We start from the raw sequence: 5,984 nt of genomic DNA on the forward strand, positions 1-5,984 counted from the left end.
GAAAGAAAGTGAAAGTAAACAAAATAAAAAAAAAAAACGCAATTCAATACATCGTCGTCGTCGTTGTAGATTGTGATACTGATGGTGTTTACTGCTTACCTTTTACCTTATTTCATTGTTGTGGGTAGGTAATAAATGACAAGATATTTTTCTTTTTCTTTTTTTTGTTTACTTTTTCTTACATATATTATTATTATTTTTATTTGCTTAATGCTATAATAGTATTGTAAATGTCTAAGGAATTGGATTTTATTGCAATCTTGTTGTGTCGTTTGATGTCTTTTGGAGACATACATACATACTTTTAAAACTCTGTAGACGAAACTAAATATTTGTATTGAATTTGGATCTTATTTTAGTATCACGTACTTAAAAGATCGTGATAGAAGTAGGTAGTTGTTAAAAACAAAACGAAAACACCTGTCAGACGGAGAACTGATTAAAAAGGAAGAATTAAACATTAACTTGAACCTATTCTTTTATGTAAATATACTTTTGGCTGTATTGAATGAACTAAGGCCATGTGTAAATTGGGCTCAATATATTTTTAGCCAAGGATAAATTGTTGACACTATCCTGCTGTGAGAGCATGTTCTTTAGAGGAAATATTTTTGATACAAGTTTTTGTGTCTTTTTTTTTAATTAATAGCCAAAAACTGAAAATTAAGAAATAAATTTGAAAATCAATACAAAATTATGATTTTTTAAAACATTTTTTCTTAGAGTCCTAAAGGAGCGTGTACACGTGAAACGTCCACACAAAAGATAAGTATATAGCCAACGAAGAAGATAAAATTTATTTAGTCCTATCGAAAATATGAAAGATGTACAAAATGTGCTAATTTAATCGAAAAATCCAAGAAATAGCATAAAAAGGGTATACAAGTGTTTTTTACTACTTTGGTTTGTTTTGGTCTTTGTTTTAAATTTTTTTAATTTTGTTTTTCATTAAATATGAACAGTTCTAAACAAATCCAAGAGCGAACATCTTTTCGATTTCGAAAATTCTATGACCGCTTATTCTGTCCGCCATTTTGGAACCACCATTTTGAAAAAATAAAATTTGGAAGATTTTTCGTATTTCTCATAGTAATATGCTTCAGTGTCCCAAATTTCATGACTTTTCGTCAAGAAATGGCCGTGTAAATGATTTTTGACGCCATAAAGCACCACTGTGCGACGAGGAGAAAGATACATAGTCAAATCCCTCTTGACCGACAGATTTTCAAATCTTTAACGAGTTCATAGCATTCACTGACAGGGGCGGATCCAGGATTTTTTTCTGGGGGGGGCACAAGGGACGGATTGGCAAAAAAAACAGCAATAACAGTTAGAAATAAAGTGAAGTACCATACGACTGACTAACAAGCAGAAAATTTTAACGACCCACAGTGGTCTAAAACCTGGCCAAAAATATTTAGGCACATTTCCCACATCAAATAGGTACCAAATGACCAAAAAGTTATTCGGAAGGAAAAATTTTCATTTTCTTGTTACAGTAAAAGCCACTTAAGTGCTAACCCTCTTACTCCTGGATTAGTCGGAAGAAAAAAAATATGAAAAATCAGAAAATGCACGTACAATTCTGTGCTATATTAAAGTTAGTAATCTATTATTTGTTTAATTTTTTGACTTAAGTTGTTTCAATAAATAGATTTTGAGAAATTAAGTTTTAAAGATGAAATTTTGAAAAAAAAAATGTTTACGTTTATTAATTGATTTTGTATAAAATTTTGCAATATTATGGACATAATTATACCATTAGTTAATGACCTAGTAGTTTTTAGTCAAATACTAAAGACTTCATTCTAATAAATATTAAAGTTCCTGAGAATAATAACAAAAAAAACTGAATCCTACTTTTTTGCCGGGAAACCCAGTTTTTTTTTTTTTTATTTGCATTAACCTTTTGTAACCCAAGGTCGTAAATTTAAAAATTAATAAGTCAATCGATTGGCCTTTATCTTTAATAAAACACGTATTTTTTAAAAATTCAACAAAGTCATTATTTACTTAGTTATTTCGATATTTTGGGAGTAAAAAAAAAGTTTAAATAATTTATTTTTATATAAAAATTCAAAAATTCAAGCAAAAAACTATCTAATATTAATTTTTAGGCACTTTCCTAAAATCCAAAAATAAAACCCAGTGGGGTTTACTAACAAAAAGTATTTTTTTTCTGAATTTCGTAGTTTTTATACAAATTTGCTTATTTTCAAAAAAAGCCCAACTTTCAACATTAACTGTCAATTAAAAACTATTGGTGCTATTTATTAGAAATTTGAAGTACTATTTCGATAAAGCAATACTTAAAGATTATAATATTAGAAGCTTCAAAAGAAAAAAAAAATAGTTTGTAGAGTTTTTATGCAATCTTTTTCGGTTTGTTACAGAAATGTCACATGGGGCTACAAGGGGTTAAATTGTTTTATACCTCAAGAATATTGTGTTCAAATCGTAGGTCTCTTGGAGCCAAATTGACCAAGTTATAAGTATTTTAATACTACCCTTAGGAACGTTTTAGTCTTTTAGTCCAGAGTTCAAAACTTTAAATCGTTATCCTCACAACTAATGTTTTCAACGCCGGTGCTCCTCATAACTTCAAAACTACTGCACCGATTCTTTTGAAATTTAGAACACTATTATTTTTACATGTTTTTAGAGGTATCCTTGGAGAAATTTTCTCAATAAAATAATATTTATAAAAATCTATAAGTAAGGGTCGCTTTTGAGGAGTTTTTTTTCAAGGGGTCTTTATTTTCGGGGTGCAAACTTGGGCAAATTTCCGAAATGCAAGTTTGTTCTACATATATAGCAGTTCTATAATGTATAGTTTATGCAATTTTGTGACGTGTTCCGCTATTTTAAAAACACTAATGTTGAAAAAAAAACAACGAAAAAAGTGCAAATTTTTTAACCCCTCTGTATGAAAAAATAGAGTTGCATATACAATTATTTTTTTTATATCATTCAATGTCATTCGATGTCCATATCAAAATTTTTCACCAAAATCACTTTGAAAATTCACTTTTTTTTGAATCGAAAAATCGTTTATTTATTTGTGAGGTGGAGCTTTTCATGGGAAAGGGATGAAACAATCAACAAAATTCGCATTTTCAGCCAGAAATAGACAAGAATTTCACTCAAGTTCTTTCTGTTATTATTCATATATTTTTAAAACTCTTATAGTTTGATTTCCTTTAAGTATGAACTTTAAGTTCTGGGGGGGGCACGTGTCCCCGTGCCCCCCCCTGAATCCGCCTATGTTCACTGATTGTGCCAACTTCATTTTTACTTCAAATTTGGTAAAAATAATAATTTACCAAATAGTCTAAACCATTAAAAAAAATTCGTAAAAATAGGAATTTTGCCATATTTCTACTTAGTATTTAGCTAATACAAAGGTTTTCCAAAGCTATTTTATTAAAAAAGAAAAAGATGTTAGGGGTTTTAAATTTTTTTTTGTAAAAATACCATTTTTTTAATGGCTTTAGAGCCGATGCGCGGATTGAAGATATTAACCGATTTTTATTATTTTTTAACCCCTTCTTTGTCTTCACCATTCACAACTTTTCCGCGCTATAACGATTTGAAATTCGAAAAAAACACAAAACGACCCACCTTACTGATTATGTATTAAGGGAATATAAATATTTTTTTCACTTTCCTTATGAAGAAAATATTTGTTGTGAATTGTAACCAAAGATAAAAATACACAGGGCAACGCGTATTTAAAGTACTTTTGTATACACTAATTCTTTGTTTTGCTGCTTAAATAAAATTTTTAACCATGTCAAAAATGTATCCAAATTCACAGAGCTAAATTTCATGTTAAAGCTTTTTACTGAACAAAATTAGAGAAAATTTAATATAATATGATATTTTGAAGGAAATTTTTAAAATAAAAAAAAAAAATGTCTAAAATCGATAGAGCCGTTTTTTGAAAAAATAATTTTTTTTTTTATAAAAATTTTCTAACATTTTTCAAAAAAAAAAAAGTTGGTAAGAAAATTCAGCATGCAAAAACATTCAATATACAAAAACGAAATTTCGATAAAATTCATCAACCCATTTTTTTATTTTTTTTTAAATCCAAAAATGTGTTTTTTTCCAATTTTTAAATTTTTTTATATAATGTTTATTTAAACGATTCTGTATAAAAAAGGCAGAGATCTGCTTTGTCGCTTACGAGAAATTCGTAAATAAAAAACAAAAACCGTTCTATGACAGGTAGGTACCTACCGTTAAAATGGTACAAAAAATATTTTTTCTTATTTGAAAAGGAAAGCTAACTTTCCGAAATATCGTAGTGGGGTCATGTAAATTTTTTGAGTACTTAGAGTTTGGCAAAAAAGTGATATTTGCTTTAAAACTGATGCAGCTGAGTTAAAATTTTTGAATGCACTTGTTAGCAGGGTTAAAGGTTCGGTAGCAAAAGAAAAAATGAGAAAACTTAATATTTGTAGTTACGGCACATGTAAGACCGTCACAGGGTGACCATTTGTTCGATTTTTTTTTTCGAATGCCCATAACTTCTAAAATATATGGCTGCGATTTTTTTTATTATTTTTCTGATAACAGTCACCACCTACCCTATCTACTGTTTTCGTTTCGACGTTGACTTTTGAGACACCCTGTATATGTCAAGAAAAATATAAGATAGTAGTTTTTCATAAACTTTAGAAAAATCAGATAGTATAGAAATCGCACTTTATTAACATTTTATTAACTTATTTATGCTACTAAGGAAGTTTAAAAGAAAAACTCCTTCTTTTACACAATAATAAATATAGCAAAGAATATCTGAAAAATATAAAAAGCAATAAATTTAAAAAGAAAACTTGAAACACACTTGAACATTAAAGTGGGAAATAACTTAATAATGATCCCACCTTAAGTTTACAAAATAAATGTGTGAAGTCGCCGAATTTTGGAACACGAGAAAAGTAAGGTAAATTTAGTCAGTATATACCTCTTCTTCAACACCACTAAAAAAAATTTTCAATAGCCAGATAAACTCCCAGTTAAAGCCTAGTACATACAATTTTTTTGTTTTCAATTTTCAAATTCATTTTGTTCAAAAAAAAAATATAGAGGGGAGAATCTTCACGAGTGAAAGAGCTTCCCGTATATTTTGCACGTCAACTACTTCACTTCTCCAATTTTTTTTTTTTTTTTTTTCAAACGAAAAGGTCTACAAAAACTTTCACGAGTGACCAAAAAAAAAAAAAATATATGGATTTGCTTCACCAAATATGTACTATAGGCTTAAGGCTTATTCCTACGAATAAAAGTTGTTTTTTTATATTGGCATTTATTCTTCTGATAGTGTAACTGACGATTGACTATGTATCTGCTTTTATTTAATACAATGCATCAAAAAAAAAAAAACATGAAGAATATCCTACAACAGCTTTCATACAAATACGGGTCACTGTGGTGTATGCGTAATATTTTTTTCTATAGAAAATGTTGTTTTAACTTGTTTAATTTTTCAAGCTCAAAAGAACTGAGGACTTTGAAACACTTGCTCTTTTATAAAAATAAAGAGTACATGTAAGTAAGCCAACTCTTTCTTTTATAATGTTCCTAAAACATTTCTTCTAATTATTTTTAAAGTTTCTTCAAAATAACTTTTTTATTTATGAATTCTTGTGACCCAAATCGACACCAACGCAATGAACCTAATTTTGTTGCACGCGAGTTTATATTGATTATATAATTTTTAGAGCATATTCGAATGAGTAGGTGAGTTAGCAAAGTTTTATTTTGTTGTTTTTTTTTTTTTTTTATTTTAATTAAGTTACCAAAAATGATGAATTTAAACATATTTATATGTTTTTTTTTACTTGTAGACACAAACGTACAAAAATATTTGCATAATAAAACATGCACGTAGCAGACGCAACGAGCCTCACAACTCTTCTTTCATTGAGATGTACTTTTTGTTTACATTTAAGTGCAAAAACCTTTATGCAAAAACA

This window comes from Episyrphus balteatus, chromosome 3 (assembly GCF_945859705.1).
Source record: "Episyrphus balteatus chromosome 3, idEpiBalt1.1, whole genome shotgun sequence".
NCBI classification, from domain to species: Eukaryota; Metazoa; Arthropoda; class Insecta; order Diptera; family Syrphidae; genus Episyrphus; species Episyrphus balteatus.